The following is a 26,629-nucleotide window of genomic DNA, read 5'->3' as shown; positions in this document are numbered from 1 at the left end:
TTTTAATGCTCTTAGACCTATTAGAATTATTGTTTACTGTGGCCACGTTTGATTTAAACCGTTGATTTCTCTGACTGCCACTTTTGTTTTTCTCCTTCCTATCTTTTGCTTTTATCCTCGTTTCCCTTTCCTCTGTCTCCCTGCTCAGGTTCCCAACCCCCTTCCATTTTAGTTTAAACCCTCCCCCACAGCACTAGCAACCACTCCCCCTAGGACATCAGTTCCAGCCCTGCCCAGGTGCAGACCATCCGGTTTGAACTAGTCCCACCTCCCCCAGAACCGGTTCCAATGTCCCAGGAACTTGAATCCCTCCCCCTGGCACCATTCCTCTGGCCACGTATTCATCTGAAGTATCCTTCTATTTCTACTCTGACTAGCACGTGGCACTGGTAGCAATCCTGAGATTACTATCTTTGAGGTCCTGTTTTTTAATTTACCTCCTAACTCCCTATATTCCGCTTTTAGGACCTCATCCCGCTTTTTACCTATATCGTTGGTGCCTATATGCACCACGACAACTGGCTGTTCACCCTCCCCTTCCAAGATGTTCTGCAGCCGCTCGGAGACATCCTTGACCCTTGCACCAGGGAGGCAACACACCATCCTGGAGTCTCGTTTGCGGCCGCAGAAACGCCTATCTATTCCCCTTACAATTGAATCCCCTATTACCATAGCTCTACCACTCTTTTTCCTCCCATTCTGTGCAGCAGAGCCACCCCTGGTGCCAGGAAGTTGGCTGCTGCTGCCTTCCTCTGATAAGCCATCCCCCCCAACAGTACTCAAAGTGGTATATCTGTTGGAGAGGGGGATGGCCACAGGGGACCCCTGCACTACCTGCCTGCGCCTAGTCCTCTGCCTGTTGGTCACCCGTTCCCTTTCTTCCTGTCCAACCTCTACCTGTGGTGTGTCCAACTCCCTAAACATGCTATTCACGATGTCCCGAGCATCGTGAACGCTCCAGTATGCATCCAATCGCAGCTCCAGCGCCACAATGCGATCTGTCAGTAGCTGCAGCTGGGTGTACTTCCTGCACATGTAGCTGTCAGGGACACAGGAAGTGTCCCTGAGTTCCCACATATCGCAGGAGGAGCAGATCACAGGGCCAGGCTGTCCTGCCATGACTTACCCTTTAATTAATTGAGTTTAAATTAAATCAATCAATCCCACTAATTACACTATAGTTAAATAGTTTACCAACAGTCCCCGCTACACCAGAGAGAGCTTAGAAACTATAAACCAGAGTTAAAGTTTAAAAAAAGAGAGAAATACTCACCAACCAATCACTTACCTGCTTCCTGCTGACGTCACACTTTGATTACTTTTTACCTCTGTCCCCCGCTGCTGAATTGGTCGGGCCTCGCTCCTCGCTGCTGGTTTTATGCCTTCGTTTCTCTTGCAGGCCAAGATGGCCCACAATAGGAGGGAGCAGCAGAGAACAGGCGGGGGTGATGCGCAGCTCCAGCAGCTCTCAGACTTTGAGGAACGAGTGTTGCGACTCATTGGGTAGCAAGTGGTGGGTGCCCTGGCCGTTGGCAACGTCGACCCCATTGGGGGCAAAAATAGTATCTTCAGCCCCTCTCCTTCTCCCATCCCACTTCCCCCTCACACCACAAACCTTTCTCACTTTCCACCTCCTGAGAATGTCTGAATTCCTTGCTCCATTCCTGCCCCCCTGCCCTCACCTTAACGCAAGTGTCGTGCCTTTATGCTTTCAGATAATCAGCAACCAGATGACCAGCTTATTCCCTGAGCCCCCCACGGAGAGTGAGGAAGGAGAAGGGGAGGAGGAGCAAAGCACCGTGTCACTGCATCTCTCACCCACAGGCACCACCTCAGATACTGGTACTACGTGATCTTTAGAGGCAAGTTTAGTAGAGGGGTCTGCACTGGGTGACGCACCGGGGACGAGTGGGCTGCAGCAAGGCCACAGGGAAAGGGTAGCTCGGGAGCTGGCTCCTCAGAGGGCGAGTTCGCACGCAAGTTCTGCTGCACAGGACTCAGATGAGGACCTCGATGGGGAGGCATTTACAAGAAGGGTGATGGCCATGCACACCGAGATGATAAGTGCAATGGCAAGGGTGCCTGAGAGCCTCTCGGCAATGGTAAGGAGGGTGGAGGAGTCCACCTCCAAATTGCACAGAGCTCTGCGCACACCATGGAGCCCATCATTTCCACTGTGCAGAGGATATTGGACTCCCAGAGAGACCGTGCAGATCCAGACCTCATGACACGCATCATGTGTGATGTGGCAGCTTCCATTGCATCACTGGCGGAAGCTACGCAACATCTTAGTGCTGTAATGCAGTCAATGGTTGCTGCTCTCGAGTCTCAGACTGCACTCATGCAGTCTCAGCTTGATGCCATGAACTATCTGACTGCTGCCATCGTCGCTGGGTCCACCACAGTCCACTAGGGCTTTAACAGTGTTGCAGCAGGCCAGCAATCTGTGCTTCAGCAGATTGGTAGGGATGCTGAGATGCTGCCCCGGGGGAGTGGGAGTGGGTCAGTGGAGCAGGACCCTGCTGTCCTCTCTCAGATTGACAGCATTCCTGATCCCACCACTGCCACTCCGCCATTGCACTTGTCGCTGCCCGCCATCCAGACAGCCCAGACTGCTGCCGCCCAGCCTGAGGTGGTGCAGTGTACAACTGGGCCTTCCAGGCCCAGAGCTGGTCGAGGGCATCCTGCAAGGCCATCTGTAGTCTCTGGCACTGACACTCAGCAGCCTTCCACCAGCCCTGCTGCAGTCACTGGGGAGATACTACATAGGAGCACTAGATTAGGAAAGGGGACTATAAAGAGGGGAGGCAAGGGTTTGCACAAGGGTGATTGGTCAATATTATTGTTGTATATAGGTGGTTAATGGTTTTGATTCATTTATTACTGGAATGTTGCAGATTTGGTGCTGTGTCTCATTTTAGTTCTAGGGTGTGGTATGGAATCACAAAGTGATGGAATGATGGCGACGTGCTCAGCAACCGGAAAGCGGACTCGAAGTCACTGGAAACGAAATCTGATGAGGCGGTCACAGACCGACCTTGCAGAATGCTGATTGAGTGGCTGCCTCCTCCATCACTGCTTTTCGTCCTCCTGATTCTCTTCCTCCTCCTCCTCCTCCTCGTCCTCCTCCTCCTGAGGTGGTGGAGTTATGCCTGGTGGCAATGGCTACGCCCTCATAATGACCAAGTTATGCAGCATGCAGCATGTAATGATCAGTAACATGTCATTCTATAGTGGACACTAGGTGGAGCCGTAGAGCTGTGTAGAGCTGTATATAGCTGTATGTATATAAGACTATACTACCCAGCTGTATAGATATTAAGACTACATTACCCATGAGGCACTAGGCTACCCACAAGGCAACAGTCAAGATGGCAGCCTGCACACAGGAGCACACATGCTGCATCTCTACAGATACTGTACCTAGAAAACGTGTACTGAATAAATGACTAGCTAGAAGCTAGCTGTGTTCATAATAAGAATGTCTAGTTATTAATGAACATAAGATGGTACCAGGATGGTGAAGATCTGCTGAAAATTGTGAAAAGCGACATGGAGAATTTGAAGCCACCAGAGCGTTTGAATCTCGAGGGAAATGTCGACTACAATTGGTGGATTTTTAAACAACAATTCGAACTCTACATTGCAGCCATCGGGTTCGGTATGAAGCCAGATGCAAGGAAGATAGCGTTGCTGCTTACGGTTGCAGGCCCACAGGCGATAGAGGTATTTAATACATTTGTATTTAATCCAGAGGAGAACAGAGAAAAATTAGAAGATGTGCTAGAAAAATTTGATGCACATTGCTCTCCCAAAAAGAATGAGACCTATGAAAGATACATCTTCTGTTCTCGGACACAGCAGCAAAATGAGACTTTTGATAGCTTTATAACTGATCTGAAACTGAAAGCACAGACATGTAATTTCTCTGAGCTCAAAGCATCCATGATTCGTGACCAGATTGTGTTTGGTATTCATGATAAAAAGTCAGGGAACGTCTGTTGAGAGAAACCGAATTAAATTTGGAAAATGCGGTGAAAATATGCCAAGCCAGCGAACTAGCTCGAAAGCACGCGAAGACTTTCAGTGAAATCAATAATGATGCGATTGTAATGAGTGATAATGCTGCTGTCGGTGCTGTGTCCTACAAGGGGAAGAAATGTGGGCAGAACACAAATGAAAAGCAATCGGAGGATGACATTTTTAATTGTAAATGCTATGGTTACAAACACCAGTTAAGACAATGCCCAGTGTTTGGAAAAATGTGCACAAAGTGTAATGGAAAGAATCACTTTGCCAAACAATGCTTTTCAAAAGTAAAAACAACGAAAGGGCAACAAGTTAATGTGATTGAGGACACTGATTTAAGTGAGACATTTTTTGTAGGAATGGTGTCATGTGACGATATCAAAAAAGATACAGAAAATGTGCAGCCCTCAGAAATGGACAATGCTGAACATAAAGTCAATGCAGTAAAAGTGGACAAATGGATGATCCCACTGCAGATAAATGGAGCATTAGTTACATTGAAACTGGACACTGGGGCAAAAGCAAACTTAATTAGTATGAGTGACATAAAAAATATGAAAGAAAAGCCCAAAATACAGAAAAAGTCAGTACTACTGAAGAGCTATAATGGACAGAAAATAGATAGCTTAGGTGTATGCAGACTTAAAGTGACAGTCAAAGACAAAGTGCATCATCTCATATTTTCTGTTGTGGCTGAAAGACTTGATTCGATACTAGGTCACAAAGCTTGTGAAGACTTAGAACTGGTCAAGAGAGTCTACCGTATAAACTGTGCCATAAGCAGACCAGATGACTCAGGTGATGAAGCAGAGAGCCCATCAAGGATGAAAAGGCCAAAGGGTATCCATGTCGTCAAAAAGCCTAGTTTCTCCAAGAAGAAAGAAAAAGACTTTAAGGTCAAAGAGAAGCCAAAGGAAGAAAAGCACAAAGAGGAAAAACACAAGGAGGAAAAGTCCAAAGATATAACCACAGCAGATGTTGTTAAGCAGTGGAAAGAGAAAAAGAAAAAGAAGAAGCCTGCACCAGAGCAGGAAGCAGTTCCGGTGGATACTCCTTCTTTCCTCAGGCCAATCTTTGGTGTTCCATTAGCCGAGGCTGCTGAGAGGACTATGCTGTATGATGGGATCCAGCTGCCAGCAGTTTTTCGAGAGTGCATTGACTACATTGAGAGTTATGGCATGAAGAGTGAAGGAAACACTGAAACCCTCTCCAAGCAAAGATCGCAAGGAGACCTCGATCTATACAAGAGCAGATTGATGACAATGCCGCAACTGCATCTTGTCATTCACTGCCAGAACAATCTCATGAAGACACATCAGACTTACCCGTGTTGAGAAGATCCACACGTGAAGTAAAAAAGCCTGATAGACTTAATCTTTGAGTACAATGTAAAGCTTTGAAAATGTGTTAACTGTTTTGAAAATGTTTATGTTCATAGAGCACTAACAAAAGTGTTACTGATATTATCTTTATTGTTTTCTTGAAAGTTGATTGATATTGATTTTGTTAAACCTCAAAGAAAGGGGGATGTAATGATCAATAACATGTCATTCTATAGTGGACACTAGGTGGAGCCACAGAGCTGTGTAGAGCTGTATATAGCTGTATGTATATAAGACTACACTACCCAGCTGTATAGATATTAAGACTACATTACCCATGAGGCACTAGGCTACTCACAAGGCAACAGTCAAGATGGCAGCCTGCACACAGGAGCACACATGCTGCATCTCTACAGATACTGTACCTAGAGAACATGTACTGAATAAATGACTAGCTAGAAGCTAGCTGTGTTCATAATAAGAATGTCTAGTTATTAATGAACATAAGACAGCAGACGATGACAAAAAGTGACACCCGCTCTGGCGAGTACTGTAGCTCTTCTCCCGAGCGGTCAAGGCGCGGAACAGTTGCTTGAGCACCCCGATAGTCTGCTCAATGATGTTCCTAGTGGCAGCATGGCTCTCATTATATGAGTGCTGGGCACGAGTGTTGGGGTTGCGGAGGGGAGTCGTGAGCCAGGTGGACAGCGGAGAGCCCTTGTCTCCCAGCAGCCAGCCACAAGCTTGATGTGGTGGCTAGAATAGATCTGGCACACTGGTTTGGCGCAGGATGAAGGCATCGTGGCTGCTGCCAGGATAGCAGGCATTGACGGTCAGGATTCGCCATGTGTGGTCACACACCAACTGCACATTAAGTGAGTGGTAGCCTTTGCGGTTACGGAATACCTCAGGATTGTTATGAAGTGCCCGCAAAGCAACTTGGGTGCAGTCAATGGCGCCCTGCACCATGGGGAAGTCTGCTATCCTGGCAAAGCCACATGCACGCTCGCGCTGCTTCTCTCCGGTCATGGGGAAGGAAATGTAGTCCCTTCTTCTTCTGTGCAGAGCATCTGTGACCTCGTGGATGCAGCAATGGAATGCAAACTGGGAGATTTGGAGATGTCGCCTGTCGCACACTGGAATGATCCGCTGGCATAGAAATTGAGGGCGACAGTGACTTTGACTGCCACTGAGAGAGCTGTGGTCACCCTGATCTGAGGCTTGAGGTCTGGCTGCAGGAGGTGGCAGATCTCTGTGACCACATCCTTGCTGAAGTGGAGCCTTCTAACACACTGGTTCTCAGTGAAATTCATGTAGGAGAACTGGTGCCGGAATACCCTGGGTGGGTAAAGCCTCCTGTTGAGAGCCCTGTTGGCCCTCCTACCTCTGGCCACATTTTACACTTTTTCTCTGTGCCTCAGTTGCCTCTGATGTTGATGCTGGAGGGCGAGGTCCAGTACAGCCCCCATGAGAGGATCCAAATATTGCACTTTCAAATCTCCCTTCAATCAAACTGAAGAATCTTTATGTGCCAGAACACTCGTTAAAATGCAAAATGCTGAAATCGGTCAAAAGGCCTCTTTGCCTATGTGAAACTAACAACGCAGCATTGTTGGCCACTGAAAACCATACTGGATGTGGACACCTTTAAACCTCACTCCTCCAGGGCACATCCGACTGAAAGCCACCTCCTCTGCCTGTTGTTGTTAATGGCAGGGGCACAAGCAGGGGACGAGAGGGCATTTTTCATTCGGGGCGCTACTGGGGCGCTGCGCATGGCAATGACGTCACAATCTCCAGGCGCAGGAGATCGGGGGCGCAATGTCTTACTGCCGCCGCAAAACTCCCGCGAATTTAGCGGGAGGCGTTGATATCGCCGCGCCCAGCCGCAAACCCATTTGCGCCCCATTAGTGCCCGCGCCCCTGGAGGCGCTAACGGGAGGCGCAAAGGTGCCCAATTTCTAACCCAGAGTATCCAAACTGCGACCTCTGAGCCTTGCCAAGCTGGCCGTCAAAACCCAAGCTACTCAATCCTGTTTATATTTGTTGCTCGTTAGTTAGTCCTGTTTGAATTTTGTGGGCCTGGTGGTTCTTAGCGCTATTATCTCATTGTTAGATAAATCCTAAATCAGGACACCATGGCCTAGAAATTGGAACTTTAGCGCCGGCCATTAAGGCTGGTTTTGAAGAAAATATGGCAGCCCCCTTTACTTCCGCCCACTTCCAGTGCGGAATGCGGCAGCCGCCATATTGGGCAGGTCGGCAGCGCTGCCGTTGCCTGCGTCGCTCAAATATTTTAATGATCAAGAGCGTGAGGTCAATCGGCGTGCTACGCTGAATTGATGCACGCTGAGCGACTTTGGATGTCGCCGCTCCTTTTACCACCCTCTCCAAAGCACCCCCGTGCGTGCAGCCATGGCCAGCGCATACACCCGGGATAAAGCGGCGGAGATATTTAGATCTCTGAGAAGTCTTCAATAACTTTAAAATATGACAGGTTGGTGTATTTTTAGGCTTTGATTTATCTTGCATACCCTCTCTGTCAACCTACAAAACACAAGAAACATAACCGGAAACATTGCACTTCACTTTTATACATCGCGATATCCTGATAACGCCGCACAGACACTTTAGACCCGATCTTCGACCTCCTGCTGATCTTACCCCCTGAACGAGCGCATTGCACGGTACGTTCCGTGCTGCTCTCATTTAAACCAGTCGGCAGAACCAAAATAACAGTGTTCCCTGTGCTCTTTTTATGGGCGGAAGTTAACCTTGGCCCGCGGTGGCACCGCCCATTTTCAGGCTTTATCAAATTTCTAGACCAAAGATTTAATATAATTGGCAATTATAAATTGGAGATATGGAGGGGGTTAATTTTATCACCCAAAAATGGGCGGGTTTGGGTCGGGTGGGTGGTTAAAGTGTTAATAATGAGTCCTGACGCCAACCCACCTCCAACCTGCCCACTCCTGGGTTTACTGAGGTGGGACAAGTGGCAGCCAGCTGAAAGCCTCAGATTTAACCTGCTCAGCAGCTGCAGCGAGGCGAGTGCAGCCTCGGGGAGCACTCCTTGTGAGCCGGGAGGAGCAGGAGTGCTTCCTCCTGGTCTCTCAAGCTCCCCCACCATCAGAGTCCCCGGGATCGGAACTCAGCCCGTGATCGGGGATCAGACCCCCCCCACCAGGGTCAGGGATCAGGCCCCTCCCCACCGCCCCGGGGTCAGGGATCGGATCCCCTAGGGTTGGTGATCGGACCCCCCCACCGCCCCCCCCCCAGGATCAGATCCCTTGCCCCGGGTCGGGGCTCGGACCTATCTGGGGCTGCGGCCTCTTCTCCAGCGTTCCCCACCCGACTGAGAGCCAAGCCTTTCAGTAAGGCTGACTTCCATACAAGGAATTGTCAGTGACGTCACATGTTAAAACTCCATAGCATGTGGGGAAACCCAGACGTGCTACCAGGCCCCCCCGCGAGTCCAAAAGTTAAAATTCCCCCATAGGATTCACTGGAGCATAATCAGACAAAAATTGACATCGAGTCAAAGAAGGAGATATTAGGACAGGTGACCAAAAGCTTGGTCAAGGAGGTTGGTTTTCAGTAGCGTCTTAAAGTAGGAGAGAGAGGTGGAGAGGCAGAGAGGTTTGGGGAGGAAATTCCGGAGTTTACGGCCTAGACAGCTGAAGACACAACTGCTAATGGAAGTGGGGATATAGAAGAGGCCAGAATTGGAGGAACGCAGACTTCTCGGAAGGTTGTAGGGCTGGAGGAGGTTACAGAATTAGGGAGGGGTCAGGCCATGCTGAGAATTGAACACAAGGATGAGAGTTTTAATATTGAGGCATTGCTGGAATGGGAGCCAATGTAGGTCAGTGAGCATAGGGGTGATGGATGAATGGGACTTGGTGCGAGTTGGGATACAGGCAGCTGAGCTCAAGTTTGGAGGGTGGAAGATCGGAGGCTAGCAGGAGAGCATTGGAATAGTCAATAGCAATTTGACCACCATACTGACAATTGCAAGTAATCCTAAGCCCTCAATGTGAAAGTTCCATCCGCGAAATGACACACGCCACAACTACAGCAGTACCATCAGATTTTTTATTTACTTAATTTATCTGATGGCTTTTTCACAGAAAACATCAAATTTCAGTGACTACCCTTGTGACTATTTGTGCAGTATCTTTCTCTTACGATTGCTCCTACATGGTGCTTCCCCTGTGCCTTCAGCAGATGTGGAGGCCCCTTGCTCACTTTCCTGCTGCTCCTGTCTCGACACCTTTGGCGGGCATCCTCTGGGGTTGCGAACCTGTGAGGGCTCGTCAACAATCTGCTGCTCCTGCAGCTAAGCAGGGGTTGAGACGCTGATCTCAATTGGGTGTGGACTCTGGTGGGGCTCTGACCGAGGGCTCTGCAGTGGCATGGAAGTGTGAGCGCTTGGAGAGGAGCCCCCACTTCCTTGATGTCAGCCAGCAACTTCCCTCTCATGGGTCAGGTCCCTCTCAGCACTTGCAAGTGGCTTCAGAGCACCTTGCTGCACATCAGGGGGGCCGTATCTGCACTGGCAGTCCTACTCAGAAGGACTTCAATGAAGGTTTGGTTTCTCTGTTCAACAGATGACCATCGCTCCTCCAGAGATGTCATTCTATTCTGAACACTCACCATGTTTTCTGCACTCTGGCGACTTATCACCTCCATGGAGCTTGCCATCCTTTCCATGGTGATGCGTTCATGCACCAATGACTTCACAAAGGCTCTGCTCATGTTCGCTATGGACTCCTCCATTCGCTCCACACTCGCAGCGACCCTGGAGACAAAACCTGCCAGAGACTCCTGCATCTGTTCCTGGAGTTCCAGCACCGCTGATCTTATGGATGGACCCAGAGGCAGAGGGTTGACATGCAGCTGAGTCGAGCTGGCAGAGTCCTGCACCCTCCGACTAGGACTCTCCACTGCTGTCCCTGTCTCCACAATCTGCTGATGCTCACTTGTGAGCTGTGATACATCAGTGCGGCATCGGCAGCGGGTGGAGGCGGAGCTGAGCGGCAGAGCGACTACAAGAGGCCCCAGAGGCTCAGGTGGGCCCCAGTGCGGCATCGGCAGCGGGTGGAGGCGGAGCTGAGCGGCAGAGCGACTACAAGAGGCCCCAGAGGCTCAGGTAGGCCCCAGTGCGGCATCGGCAGCGGGTGGAGGCGGAGTCGGGACCAGTGGGAGCAGCGAGGAGGAGCTCGGGAGAAAACCCAGCGACCAGCGAGGCCCGAGACCAGTCGGGAGCAGTGAGTCGGAGCCCGGTATAAAAACCGGAGAGAGGCGAGGCCCGAGACCACAGCTGGGGCAGTCGGGAGAGCAGGAGGCCAGTAACTGCTGGGGCAGTCGGGAGAGCAGGAGGCCAGTAACTGGTGAGTTTAAAAGCTCACCTTTCGCGGGCTTTTTCTTTCACAGCTGGTGCAGTCGGGAGAGCAGGAGGCCAGTAACTCTTATATAGGTGGAGCTGTTGCTAAACCCGAAACACTACAGTGTAGTGTCTCCCACCCTTCCACTTCCTCTAACCTTTTAGGGGTTAGGGGAAGTTGAAAAGGTAGGTTCAATTTATTTTATTTCAGGAGCCTAACCTAGGTGGAGAAGGTTCCAGGACAGGAGGCGGCAGTGAAAATACAACACCAGAAAACAGGTAGGTGACTGGTTGGTGAGTACTTTCACAAACTTATTCTAAGTAGAATTCAATAATTAAGCTAAATCGTAGTAAATAAAAGGGTATTGTAAGGGTTAAGTCATGGAAGGGCAGCTCGGACCCGTGTCATGCTTCTCCTGTGCCATGTGGGAAATCAGGGACACTGTCCCTGACAACTATGTGTGCAGGAAGTGTGTCCAGCTGCAGCTCCTAGCGGACCGCATGGCGGCGCTGGAGCTGCGAATGGACTCACTCTGGAGCATACGCGATGCTGAGGATGTTGTGGATAGCACATTCAGTGAGTTGGTCACACCGCAGGTAAAGGCTAGCTCAGACAGTAAATGGGTGACCAAAAGGCAGGGTAAAGGCAGGAAGGTAGTGCAGGAGTCACCTGCGGTCATCTCCCTCCAAAACAGGTTTACCGTTTTGGGTACTGTTGGGGGAGATGACTTATCAGGGGAAGGCACCAGCAGCCAGGTTCAGGGCACCATGACTGGCTCTGCTGCACAGAAGGGCGGGAAAAAGAGGGATAGGGCTATAGTGATAGGGGATTCAATTGTAAGGGGGATAGATAGGAGTTTCTGTGGCCGAGACCGAGACTCCAAGATGGTATGTTGCCTCCCTGGTGCAAGGGTCAAGGATGTCTCGGAGCGGGTGCAGAGCATTCTGAAGGGGGAGGGGGATCAGCCAGTTGTCGTGGTACATGTAGGTACCAACGATGTAGGTAAAAAGAGGGAGGAGGTCCTACAAGCTGAATTTAGGGAGTTAGGAGCTAAATTGAAAAGTAGGACCTCAAAGGTAGTAATCTCTGGATTGCTACCAGTGCCACGAGCTAATAAGTTTAGAGGGAGTAAGATAGATAAGCTAAATACGTGGCTTGAGCAGTGGTGCAAGGGAGAGGGATTTAAATTCTTGAGGCATTGGAACCAGTTCTTGGGGAGGAGTGACCTGTACCAAGGGGACGGTCTACACCTGAACTGTGAGGGAGCCGATGTCCTCGGGGTAATATTTTCTAGGGCGGTTCGGGAGGATTTAAACTAATTTGGCAGGGGGATGGGAACCTAGGTAGTGGAAAAGAGGGAAGTCATATGAAGTTAGAAATAGATGGTAGAAAGGTGAGAAGCAATAAGCAAAGGAGAGAAACACAAAGGGCCAAACTAATTCATAATGAGAGTGTGAAAAAAGCAAGCCTGAAGGCTTTGTATCTTAATGCTAGAAGCATTAGGAACAAGGTGGATGAATTAGTTGTGGAAATAGAGGTAAACAAGTATGATTTGATTGGGATTACAGAAACGTGGCTGCAGGGTGGGCAAGGCTGGGAACTTAACATCCAGGGATATACAATATTTAGGAAGGATCGGCAAAAAGGTAGGGGAGGTGGGGTAGCATTGCTGGTAAAGGAGGGGTTTAATGCAATGGAAAGGAAGGATATTAACTCGGATGAAACGGAATCTGTATGGGTAGAAATGAGAAATAGCAAGGGGAGGAAAACGTTAGTGGGTGTGATATATAGGCCTCCAAATAGTAATATGGAGGTGAGGGAAGGCATAAAAAGGGAAATTAGAGAAGCGTGCGATAAGAGCACAGCTGTCATCATGGGTGACTTTAATTTACATATTGATTGGACTACCCAAATTAGTAAAAATTCTGAGGAGGAGGAATTCCTGGAATGTTTTCGGGACGGTTATCTGGACCAATATGTCGAGGAGCCGACTCGAGATCAGGCCATTTTAGACTGGGTATTGTGCAATGAGAAGGGACTTATCAGCAATCTTCTTGTACGAGGCCCCTTGGGTCAGAGCGATCATAATATGATCGAGCTCTCAGTCGAGATGGAGAGTGAGGAATTTGAATCAGAGACTAAGGTCCAGAACTTAAATAAAGGGAATTACGAGGGTATGAGACGGGAATTGGGTAAGATTGATTGGGTGGTGTTTCTGGGGGGATTGACAGTGGATAGACAATGGCAAGCATTCAAAGATAGAATGGAAGAATTCCAGAACATGTTTATACCGGTTTGGCATAAAAATAAACCTAAAAAGGTGACTCAACCGTGGATAACGAGGGAAATTAGGGACAGCATAAAATCAAAAAAAAGGGCATATCAACTGGCAAAAAAAAGCACCAGACCGGAAGATTGGGGGCAGTACAGGATACAGCAAAAGAGGACAAAGGGATTAATCAGGAAGGGGAAAATAGAATACGAAAGTAAACTTGCAGCAAACATAAAGACAGACTGCAAAAGCTTTTATCGGTATATCAGGAGGAAAAGACTGGTAAAATCCCAAGTCGGTCCCTTGCAGTCCGATTCGGGAGAATATATAATGGAGAATAAGGAAATGGCAGACCAATTAAACTCATACTTTGGTTCTGTATTCACAAAGGAGGACACAAATAACCTCCCAGGAATATCGACAAACATAGGGACTAATGAGAGGGAGGAGCTGACAGAAATTAGTATCTCTAGGGATATGGTGTTGGGTAAGTTGAGGGGACTGAAGGCCGACAAATCCCCGGGGCCTGATAAACTACATCCTAGGGTACTTAAGGAGGTGGCCCTGGAGATAGCAGATGCTCTAAGGATCATCTTCCGGAACTCCATTGACTCGGGAACAGTACCCGTGGATTGGAGGGTAGCTAATGTTACCCCAATATTTAAAAAGGGGGGTAGAGAGAAAGCAGGGAATTATAGACCAGTAAGCCTTACATCGGTTGTGGGCAAAATGCTAGAGTCCATTATTAAGGATAAAATAGCGGAGCACTTGACAAATGGGGAAAGGATCGGACAGAGTCAACATGGATTTACAAAGGGTAAATCGTGTTTGACTAATCTGCTGGAATTTTTTGAGGAAGTAACTGGTAAAATAGATGGGGGAGAGCCAGTGGATGTGGTGTACCTTGACTTCCAGAAAGCCTTCGATAAGGTTCCACACAAAAGATTATCATGCAAAATTAAGGCTCATGGGATTGGGGGCAAAGTATTAACGTGGATAGAGAACTGGCTGGCGGATAGAAAACAGAGAGTTGGAATAAACGGCTCGTTTTCGGAGTGGCAGGCAGTGACCAGCGGGGTGCCGCAAGGATCTGTCCTGGGACCCCAGCTGTTCACAATATATATAAATGATCTGGATCAGGGAATTGGATGCAATATTTCCAAATTCGCTGACGACACTAAACTAGGAGGAGGGGTGGGCTCTGATGAGGATGTCAGGAGGCTACAGTGCGATTTGGACAGGTTGGGGGAATGGGCGGATACGTGGCAGATGCACTATAATGTGGATAAATGCGAGGTTATCCACTTTGGGGGTAAAAACAGGAGGGTGGATTATTATCTAAATGGCAATAGATTGGGAGATGGGGAAGCGCAGAGGGACCTGGGTGTTCTTGTGCACCAGTCACTGAAGGAGAGCATGCAGGTGCAACAGGCGATTAAGAAGGCAAATGGTATGTTGGCCTTCATATCAAGGGGGTTCGAGTATAGGAATAGGGATACCTTACTACAGCTGTACAAGGTGCTGGTGAGACCGCATCTGGAGTATTGTGTACAGTTTTGGTCGCCCCATCTGCGGAAGGATGTTCTTGCCATGGAAAGAGTGCAGCGGCGATTCACCAGGCTGATACCTGGAATGGCGGGAATGACCTACGAGGAGAGATTGAATAGTTTGGGCTTGTACTCACTGGAGTTTAGAAGATTGAGAGGGGATCTCATCGAAACATATAAAATTATGGCAGGCCTGGACAGGCTGAATTCAGAGAGAATGTTTCCAATGGCAGGGGAGCACAGAACCAGGGGCCACAGTCTAAAAATAGCGGGCAAATCATTTAAAACAGAGATGAGGAAGAATTTCTTCACTCAAAGAGTGGTGAGCCTGTGGAATTCCCTGCCACAGAGGGCTGTGAAGGCTAATTCAATAAATATTTTCAAGAGAGAATTGGATATATTTCTGAAGGCTAAGGGGATTAAGGGTTACGGAGAAAAGGCGGGGACGGGGTACTGAACTGGTAAGATCAGCTATGATCTCAGACGAAGATCAGCCATGATCTCATTGAATGGCGGAGCAGGCTCGAAGGGCCGAATGGCCTACTCCTGTTCCTATCTCTATGTTTCTATGTTTTAACACTACTCTATGTCCCGAAGGTCCCACCGAGGTGTGAGTGTCTGCGCTGGTGCTGGGTGCGCTGAATTCTGCTGACGCTGCACCCTCAGAGGTTGCAGCTTCCTCTGAGGAGTCTTGAGGCTCATCCTGTTCCTCCTAGCTAGTGGGGACGGGTGCTTGCGATGGTCCTGTGGGGGAGTAAAGGAAAGAGCCAGAGATGTGATGCCAAGGTTACATGCACATTGCTCATTAGTCTATCTGTTAGAGCTTCAGAATCATTATCAGCGACTCATGCAATGTCAATGAGAGAGATGGAAAACGATTCTGTCACCAGCTTGCTGTGATGCACCCCTCTGTCCGTCCCCCACTTGCGCATCCTCCTCCACTCCTACGATCTCCAGGACTGCCTCCTCCCAGGGGGTGAGGTGGGCTACTGAGGGTGGCCCTCCTCTTGTCCTCGCTCTTTCTCGCTTATTGTGAGCTCTCTTTTCCTCCAATGTGGGAGACAAGTGGAGGCTGAGTGAGAATGAAGGAGTGAGTGTAGAGATTTCATAGCTTAGATACTTAGAAGGAGACAAAGATGGAGTGAGGTGGCAAGACCAAGGGCCCTCCCTGTGTGTTGTCAGTGTAGGATTCTCAAAATTCCCACATTTCCCAAGTTATCAATAAGGGACCCTGAAGGACAAGTTAATAAGGGTACCCTAAAGGGAATGACTTTTGGACTTTATGGCAAAACCTGCAAGGTTAAAGCAGGACCCTGCAAACTGTAAGTCAAGTTCAAAGCCTTAAAACCTGACATGCCTGGGCCTGTGGGAGACAGCTTTGATTTGTTATTTTGAAACCAGACAACTGGATGAGACAGAATATGCATTCTTCCCTTTAAAACAAATCAACTCAGGAAAAGACTTGATCTTGCACAAACTTAAAGCCCATCAAACCTCTGCATAAATAATCGTTTACAGTTCGAACCAGCTACCAAGCCAGGAAGACACCGATTAACATTATGTATAAAAAACACCCAGACATTAAAAGCCGTTTAGCAATGAGACAACCGCCCAAAACCTAGTTAAGGTGAATGGCTATAATCACCTTAACGAGCCTGCCAAAAATCAGACGAAGAACTAACCCTGATTTGGCGCGCAGATAACAAACTCAAAAACAGCATCATTGTAGGCCCACCGGTAACCAAAAGAAGCTAGCTATCGACACGACACCAGAGGGGGCCAAGTGAAGCCAACAGGAAGGCTCACGCAACATCACGGCGAGGGGGCATGGTGGTGCAGGCTCAACCGAAGACGACTAGGCCGCAACCGCAGCCTTACACGAGGACTGACCATGAGCACCGCGGTAACAAAGAGGGCCGGGTAAGCCATACCTTCAGATCATTACCACTACACAGGTAATGATCTAGGCCACTGCGACCGAGCCAACACCGAAAACCACCAACCAAACCCCAGTCACCACAAAACCCGACGACCAGACCACCACCAGAAGAATAAAACCCGAAGTTTCCACTCTACAAGCTAAAGTACCCAACAAAGATTTTATTCTCCCTATTTCTGACTGAGGAAGGTGGGTACTTACCAGACAAATCCACAACCGCGCCCATACCGCATCTGCGGACTCCACCCAACTGAAGAACCTTCGCAGATTCTAAGACTGGGATCACATGGCGAAGGCAGGCCCCAAAGGACACAAAGAGCGAACCCCAAAAACGCAACCGGCTTAACTGACAGGATTCGAACTGTCAAGAAACCCTCATTTGTGAGCATAATCCCTGGCCCCTTTTTAGCACAATTTAGTTAGATATTGGGGGTGGGACAAGGGTAGGGGGATTATTCATGTGATTTTTCCCTCATTGTGCCATGTGTTCCCCATTCCTAATTAAGTGTACTCTTGAATGCCTGTAACCATTTCAGTAATCTAAGTGTAATTCTTCAATGTTATAATTTTATTGTGACTCTAATAAAACACAGTTTCCTTGCACCAAACCAGTTGTCTACTCCAATTCTGTATCGCAGACTGTACCTAAGTCCGGAGTCTAGAACCCAAGGGGTGTGGGAGCAATTCGAACCGCTCAAAACAGTCAGAAGCAAAGCTGACTCCACACACCACCCCCTACAGAAATGGTGACCGCGGCAGGACTCCGGTAACAGGGGTGCGATACAGTAGACACTGATTCGGAAGAGCAAACTGTAATGGAAGAGAGGATTTCAAATTATGTTTTCAGTAAGGTGAATATCACTAAGAAGTGGATAACTAATCTGTTAAAGGCTGGGCGTCCGGTAGATGCTGCTGCTAAATGGACAGAAGGGAAGAATCATAAGAAACCCATAGAAAAAGCAGTCTGGCTGATGTGCTTCAAGAAACAGATCCAGCTTTTGGACAGGCTCGTTGAAGCACAGGCAGCCGAGATACGGGAGTCAGCCCTAGAAGTCCAAACAAGGACTCTAGCAGGGGAGAAGTTACTGGCAGGATTGCAAGCTCTGAACCAGGAAAGGGTGCAGTTAATGGGGGAGCATAAGGCCAGGCAGGAATATTTACAGTGTCAGGTCACCGAGGCCAAGAACAATGAGCTGAGGTTGCGAGAAAAGAATGCCCGCCTAGCAAGACAAGTAAGAGAGCAGGAGGAGAAAGTTAGAGACATAAAGGCAGCCTATAAGATAGCGAGTGCACAGGGGTTTTAAGATGCAGATCATGGCCCCTGCCAGGAACAGATAGAGAATCTGATCCTTGCTCTAAGGAAGGCAAAGGGCATTGCGTGCCTCATAAGCCCGAAGGCAGCCCAGGTCGACTTTACAGGGAACGAGGGGAGAACGGTTCAGACACCACTGGTAGTGCCAAGGGATGACCCGATTGAGGAGCAGGTGGACCCACGACCACCACCCATAGCACCAGGTTTCAGCGAGGTCTGGCAGCAAGGGGGGGTGGAGTTAGGGGTAGAAGCTGAGGTGGAAAAACACCCGCAAGAGAGGCTGGGACCGGGGCCGATGTGCCCGGCCCGGCAGCAAAGGTTTGGCCCACCCACTGATGGCGGGGAGGAGGGACCCCTCCAAAACCAGTTCGTAGTTCCCTATGGCACCCAACAGCTTAGGGCCATACCAAAACTCGCAAAAAATGGGGACCCCTCGGTCCACTTCAGGGAAGTGGAACAGGCAGCCAGCATCAACGAGTGCGATGATGCCGAACAGGCCAAAATGTTGCTATTCTCCCTGGAGAGTAAGCTCCTCCAGTCCCTCTCTGACCAGTGTAAGAAGGGACAGTGCGAGTATGGGGAGCTCAGGGAGGAAGTTCTTGAGGCTATGGGGATGAATGAGGGAAGTCCTTTCTCCCGACTGGAGAAGACAGTGCGGCTCACTGTCAGGGTGGCTGTCAGGGCGCCGTGTAGACATGGGCCGTGTTGTCAGAGCAAGGCTGGTTCTGGACCCAAGTGCAGGCAGACGAGGCGAGAAGCAGGTATGCAGTCTTAAATAACAATACTTTACTAGAATCACACAGGTAAACAGTTACAAACATAAGAGCTCAAGACAAGCTACCACATAGGCAAATGGCTAGTCAAGATAGGAATTCAAGACAAGCTACCATGAGGCAACTGGCTTGTCAAGACTGAGCTCAAGACAAGCTACCACAGGGCAACCGGCTTGTCAAGGCTGAGCTCAAGACAAGCTACCACAGGGCAACCGGCTTGTCCAAACTGAGCACCTTGTCAAGACTAAGCAATTTGTCAGCACCTTGTCAAGACCGAGAACAAAGGGAAGAACCACAGAACTTAAATACAAGCAAAAACATAACACAGATAAACAGTTATAGACATAGGAGCTCAAGACAAGCAACCACTAAGGCAAACGGCTTGTCAAGGCTTAGCCCAAGACAAGCTACCCCTAGGCAACCAGCTTGTCAAGGCAAGCTACCACAGGGCAACCGGCTTGTCAAGACTGAGCTCAAGACAAGCTACCACTGGCAACCGGCTTGTCAAAACTGAGCACCTAGTCAAGACAGAGCACCTTGTCAAGACTGACTCCCTTGTCTAGACTGAGCTCAGAGGGAAGAAACCACAGAACTTAAATACAAGCAAAAACAGGTGAAACCAATAAACCTAATAAAAGGCAGTTAAATAATAAACACAGGAGAAAGTAGTCACAATTAACAAAGGGAAACCAACCAGTGAAGGTGCCATTTAGGGGTTACTGAAGGAACTGACCGGCACCTCACAGGACCCCCTCCCCTAGGAACGGCTCCTGAAGTTCCTCCTGGACGATCAGGGTGGCGATGGCGAAAATCCCTGATGAGTTCAGGATCCAAAATGTCCCGGGCCAAAACCCAGGAATGCTCTTCAGGACCATAACCCTCCCAGTCGACCAGGTATAGAATATTCCTCCTAACCCGGCGACTATCAAGGAAGCGACGGACCGTGTAGGCTTGCTGACCTTCAATCATGTGGGGCGGGGGGGAAGTCTGGAAGCAGGAATCAAAGGACTGATAAGGCAGTACTCATGGTCCTGGTGTACAAAACTCTGTGCCTGTATGGCCAAAAAAGCGTAATTTAGCACAGTCATTGCCTCTACATTAAAACACTCAGCTTCAAACATTTAAAAAAACAACACGAGATCAATTACTCAAGACAGAACTACCAAGAGCACATTTAACAAAACAAAAAACCCCCAGAAAGCTTGCTGCCCAAGAGCAGTGGTGAAATGGCCAATACACCTCCTGCAATTTGGGTAACTAGCAACATGAGAGCAAACAAGCAGCAAAACATTGCTCAAAACAAACCATAAAGCACATAACCAGAAACGGACAATTATAAAATGGCCCTCGTTTCATTATAAAGACATCAGGCACAGGATAATCATTTAAATGAAAATAGAGCATATGCTTAAATTATCCACACTTCTATATTATAGTGGTATGGATACCCAAGGGGGGAAAAGACTTAAAAGGCTCAAACTTGATAAATCCGAAGTCACAGTCACACGTGTACAACAGTAGCCAGCCACACACCCTCCTGGGCATTTAAAATTAGAAGTCAAAAATGAAAAAGTCTGTATTAGTACACATAGCGAATTTTCTTGGCTTTTCAAGCAATGATATTTCCCATTCCGACTGATCACGAACTGCAGATGTTCAGAAATCTCAAGACAAAATCATCCTCCTCATCCACTAGCGGCAGGTACATGTCGTGGCAATTATATGACCAATAATCTTTGTAAGCGACGGAGCCATCATTTTCCAGAGTTAGCACGCTCAATGGATTATATTCCGAAGGGACGCAGAAGGGCGAGGAAAGCACCTTAACGGATGAGAATAGAACAAAATTCCTCCATCGCTGCTGGGTCCATACTGGCTCAGTCCTACTGTCCGGGTTGCTGTTGCGGCACCGTGTAGACACGGGGCTGTGCTGTCAGGGCGAGGCTGGTTCTGGACCCAAGTGCAGGCAGACGAGGCGAGAAGCAGGTATGCAGTCTTAAATAACAATACTTTACTAGAATCACACAGGTAAACAGTTACAAACATAAGAGCTCAAGACAAGCTACCACATAGGTAAATGGCTAGTCAAGATAGGAATTCAAGACAAGCTACTTTAAGGCAACCAGCTTGTCAAGACTGAGCTCAAGACAAGCTACCACAGGGCAACCGGCTTGTCAAGGTAGGAACTCAAGACAAGCTACCATGAGGCAACCAGCTTGTCAAGGCTGAGCTCAAGACAAGCTACCACAGGGCAACCGCCTTGTCCAAACTGAGCACCTTGTCAAGACTAAGCAACTTGTCAGCACCTTGTCAAGACCGAGAACAAAGGGAAGAACCACAGAACTTAAGTACAAGCAAAAACATAACACAGATAAACAGTTATAGACATAGGAGCTCAAGACAAGCAACCACTAAGGCAAACAGCTTGTCAAGACTTAGCCCAAGACAAGCTACCCCTAGGCAACCGGCTTGTCAAGGCAAGCTACCACAGGGCAACCGGCTTGTCAAGACTGAGCTCAAGACAAGCTACCACTGGCAACCGGCTTGTCAAAACTGAGCACCTAGTCAAGACAGAGCACCTAGTCAAGACAGAGCACCTTGTCAAGACAGAGCACCTTGTCAAGACTGACTCCCTTGTCTAGACTGAGCCCAGAGGGAAGAAACCACAGAACTTAAATACAAGCAAAAACAGGTGAAACCAATAAACCTAATAAAAGGCAGTTAAATAATAAACACAGGAGAAACTAGTCACAATTAACAAAGGGAAACCAACCAGTGAAGGTGCCATCTAGGGGTTACTGAAGGAACTGACCGGCACCCTCACACTCGCAGGGGAAACCCCGCAGGCTTTCGCAGACAGGTTGTGGCCGGTGTATAGGAGTGCCTGTACTGGGGCACCTGACCGGGCTAACCTGGACCAGGATCCACCGGCCCACTGGCTCCTTTGCCTGGTGGCAAACAGCTTGCCACAGGTCAGGGCCAAGGCAGAAATGTGGTTTGACCCAAAGCATCCCCTGACTACCGAACTGACAGTGATCAGACAATTGACCCTGGCATACCGGAATGGTAAGGGGACCAATGCACACCCACCGAAAGGGAAGGTGCATGAAGTGAAACCTGGACAGGGTAGGAAGGAGTGGCATCAGGAAGGGAATAACGCTACAACCCAAAGCTTAACTGTTACGGGTGTGGGAAGGATGGACACTGGAGGAAGGAGTGTAGAAATCCTTGGAAGGATAACAAGGGAAAGAATTCCTCAGCCCCAGCCCAAAAGACAGAGATAGGAATCCCTCCCGCCACGGTTGAGTCATTTTTGGATGCAATGAGGACCCTATTGACTGGCCCAGGGAAGGTAGCAGCCACTACCGGTGCTCTGACCCCATCAGCCCCATCCAACCCACAGCCCTGACTAGAGCCAGCGCAGCCCGTTTACCTGTGTACCCTTAAGTACGACTTATGGAAGAGACCCCTCATTGAGATGGAGGTAGAAGAGGTGAAAGGGACCTATCTGTTGGACATGGGGGCATCATGCACCGCTAACCCCACCACCTCACCTCTAACTAACGGGGTCCCATACAGTCTGTCGGGATTCACAGGTAAAGAACAGGCAGGCTCATTTTCCATCCCGCTGTCCATTCACTTAGGAACACTCCGCTCTAAGTGGACCTGTGTCCTAATGAAGTGGGAAATGGAGGGTGGAAAAGGGATCCTGGGAGCCGATTTTATTGTAGGCCACGGGATCCTAGTGGATTTAAGGAATCATTGCCTATGGGGGGCAAATACAGGAAAGGAAGGCGGAGTAGTAGTCATCCCAGGGAAACAGGGGAAGGGGACTCTGTGCACCATGAAGCCTAAAGAGGGTTATAACCTCGAGCTCATGGTCAGTAACACCCCAAAGGAGTTCCAGGCATTTGTGTGAGCCCACCTAGCCACATTTGCCACACACAAGCACGACTGTGGGAGGGTCAACGGGTTCGAGGTCAGTGTAGATGGGGACCCCATGGCCCGACCATAAAAGCAGTACAACTTCCCCAGGGAAGTGGAGCCAGACATGGAAGCAGCCATGTCCTCCTTAGTGCAACAGGGGGTCCTGAGACCGATAGCCACCCACGTAAACTCTCCACTGTGGCCGGTTAGAAAACCGGACAACTCCTGGAGGGCCACAGTGGACTATCGGGTGCTCAACAGTAATATCCCAGCCTGTGCACCCTCAGTAACAGCAGTTGCCGACCTGATAGGAAGTATCCCAGCATCCGCGACCACTTTCATGGTGCTGGATATTTCCAACGGGTTTTGGTCCATCCCTTTAAGGAGAGAGAATCAGTACAAGTTTGCCTTTACTTTCAAAGGGCAATGGTACACTTGGAACTGTTTGCCTCAGGGCTTCCACAATAGCCCTAGCATTTTCCACCAATGCATGGCAAACAGTCTAAAGGGCTTCAGCCAGCCCAGGCAGCTGGTACAGTATGTGGATGACCTGCTCCTATTCACCGATTTGAGGGAGGAGCATGGCCCACCACTACTGGCCGAACTGCTGGAACTGCTCAGGCAGGAAGGCTTTAAAGTGAACCCTAAGAAAGCACAGATCGGCCAGCAGGAGGTGAAATTCCTGGGCCTGACCGTACGTGCTGGGGAAAGGGCCATAGATAAAGCTAGAAAGGAAGCAGTACAGGAGTTACCAGTCCCCAACAGAGTCACGGGAGTGAGATCTTTTCTAGGGCTAACCGGGTTGATGTGCCTCAATAAATCCGAGACTCGATGTTAGCGAAACAAAACAAGGCTTTTATTGACTTAGAAGGTAACACACAGGAGAGAGGTATCTTCCATCCAGAGCTCTGCCGTACTGGATGTGCTGCAGGCTGGGCCAGCTTACATAGGGGCCAGGTATGGGCGGAGCCCTACACATAGTCCAATACAATGGGCCAGGTATGGGCGGAGCCCTACACATAGTACAATACAATGGTGAGGAAATGGAACAGAGGTAAGGGAAATGAAACTGAAACCAACCACAGTCATAGGCAGTGATGAATGGAATATTTCATCACACGGGTAAAGCAGAGACATTATTGAGGACTGTGCAGCCACAGCAGCCCCTCTGCTCCGACTCCTACATAAAGGAGTGGAGTGGGTTTGGGACGAGGGTTGCCAGGCAGCATTTGTCAGGCTGAAGAAAGATCTGCAGACCGCACCAGCTCTAGGGGCCATAGATGGGGGGAAAGAGTTCTTGCTGGAGGTAGCAGCCAGCGGGGACAGCCTGAGTGCTGTGCTGCTCCAAGAGCGGCATGGCAGGCTGAGGCCGGTGGTCTACTCCTCCAGGATACTTACGGATGTGGAGAAGAGGTACTCCAATTGTGAGAGGCACCTCTTGGCCACACATTGGACTGTGAAAAGATTGCTGATCTTTACAGGCAGCTCTCCCATCACCCTCCTCACCCATCACACGCCCACCCAGATGCTCCTGGACGGGAGAATCAAGGATGGGACAGTGAGCAGTGCCCGCATTGCTCGCTGGACCCTGCTACTCTCACAGATGGACCTGAAAGTAAAAGGGCTCTGCGAGCCAAAGCTCGCAGCTAACTTGGTATATCCTGGAACAGCCCACCGGTGTTCCATAAAAGGGGTTTGGGAAGTAGACATAGGTTTGCGGGCCGGGATACACCTCACAGGCCGCAAAATCTATGTGGATGGCTCTAGTACAGTATCTGCTGGTGAGCGACTCACAGGGTGTGGAGTTTATGACCCAGCGGCAAACGTTGCCCTGGCAATTAAGCTCCCCAGCACCATGAGCGCCCAGCAGGCTGAACTATCCGCGTACGTTGTTACAAACCCTGAAATCTTCCCCACCCCATACACGATTTGCTAGGACAGCATGTTCACCTGGCCATCTGGTCTCGCCGCGGATACACCTCCGCTGACGGGAGACCCCTCACAGTGAAACCCCTGCTGGAGAAAATCTTAGCAGCAGTGGGGGAGGAAGGGGAGATTTTCATCCATAAGGTGAAAGCCCATTCCTCCACAGAACCCCGTAGTCAGGGCAACCAGCAGGCCGACGTGCTAGCTAAGGAGGGTGCCCGCACAGGCACTTTCTGGGACCCATATGGGTCCAGTCCTATAGCAGCAGTCAGGGGTAGTAATGGGACACAAGGGAGTGCAGGGGTAGTTTTAACCCCGGACCTTAAGACGGTCCAAACCCAAGACCCTGTCCTCAAGGCAGTCCTCAGTGCAGTGGCTGAGGGGAAAAGGGTAGAGGGCCCTTATGGCACAGCAGCCCTCTCTGTGAAGGAAGGGATGCTGTTTAGGGGAGAACAATGGGTAGTACCACAGCAGCACAGGAGGGAATTCCTTCAACTGGCCTATGAGGGTCCAGGAGCAGGGCATCCCGGGCCTGAGACCACCTGGCAGCGGGTGGAACAGGCGGGATGGTGGCCAGACTCAGGGAAGATGTCCGCAAGTTCTGTGCCAGCTGTCTGGTGTGTGCTGCTAACAACCCTGACCCCCACAAAAGGAAGGTGACTATGGGACACATCAGGAGGGTAGAGGGACCATGGCAATCGATCCAGGTCGACTACATCGGGCCCCTACCCACCACCCAGGGAGGCTATAAGTACTGCCTAGTCTTGGTGGACGTGTTCACAAAGTGGGTAGAAGCCTTCCCCTGCCGAACAGCCACAGCTCTGGGTACAGCCAGGATCCTGGTCAGGGAGGTGTTCTCGCGATGGGGGCTACCACAGTATGTGGAGTCCGACCAAGGGAGTCACTTTACTGGGCAGGTCATGCCCTTATGGTACTCGGCATTGAGGGGAAATGGCACGTTGCACACAACCCACAGTCCTCAGGGATTGTGGAGAGGATGAACAGGACCTTGAAAGAAAGGCTGAGGAAAGAGATGGTAGACTCACCTAGGAAATGGGCAGAGGACCTACCGTTGGTCCTGATGGGGATCCGAGCCAGCCAGTCAAAAAGCACAGGGTATTCCCCACACGAGCTGATGACTGGCAGAGTTATGCGGACCCCCACCCATGTACTAGCCCCAGTGCTCACAGAAGGTCAGCTCAGGGAGGTGAACCAGGACAGTTTCACCAGGAACCTATTTGAGCACCTTAAACAGGTCCACGGGCAGGCGGCTGGGAACATGGGAAAGCAGCATCGGAGTAACCGATTGCTGTTAGAACCCCGAAAACACCACGAATGGGAGATAGGGGATCAAGTCATGGTTAGGAATTTCGCTCGGGTAGGAAGTCTAGAACCGTTATACATGGGTCCCTACAGCATTGTAGACAAGGCAAGCCCCATGGTATGCGCCATAAAGATGCCTCGGCGCATCAAATGGTTCCACATTAATCAATGTAAATTGTTTAAGGCCGAGAGAAGGGAACAGCCAGTTAGGGCAAGATCTGAGGATCGAAATCCTCAGTCTGCAGCAGGAGCAAACTCATAGACTGCACAGGCAGGTGCTGTGGCCTGTTTTAAGGGAAGGGCCATCCCACCCACTGTTTGGGACACTCCCCCACTCATCTGGGACTTAGACGAGGTGGGACCTGGGGGCGAGGACCCTCAGCCTGCAGCATTAGGCTGCAGAGAGCTACCTGCCCCTAACCCAGGTTTAGGAGAGGTGGAATGTGAGGGCCAGGACCCTCAGCCTGCAGCATCAGGCTGCATAGAGTTGCCTGCCCCTAGCACAGGTTTAGGAGAGGAAAAGCCTGAGGATAAAAATCCCCAGCCAGCGGTAGTGGAAAGTTCGCAGACCGCACAGGAGGGGGCAGTGGCTCGTGTTAAAGACCCACCAGCCGGAAAACCCCCACCAGCCAAAGTCCCTAGAAGGTCCCCACGAATGCCATGGCCAAAGAAACCGTGGTCACCGGCTCCCCAGTTTAAAAGGGCAGCCTCTCGAGTCAGGGATCGATCTGAGGGCAGAGGTCCCCAACCAGCAGCCACAGGCTGCGAGGGACCAAAAGTACAGGACAGAGCAGCCACACTGAAGGGAGTAGTGTGCTGCAGCCCGAACAGGGATTAGCCTGGCCACCCGGAGACGGGCGGCGGATGTACCT

Source organism: Somniosus microcephalus, chromosome 1, assembly GCF_052327205.1.
Source record: "Somniosus microcephalus isolate GS21.2 chromosome 1, FLI_Smic_1.0, whole genome shotgun sequence".
Taxonomy (NCBI): Eukaryota; Metazoa; Chordata; class Chondrichthyes; order Squaliformes; family Somniosidae; genus Somniosus; species Somniosus microcephalus.
The sequence above is the reverse complement of the archived record's forward strand: the minus strand, read 5'-3'. Positions refer to the sequence as shown.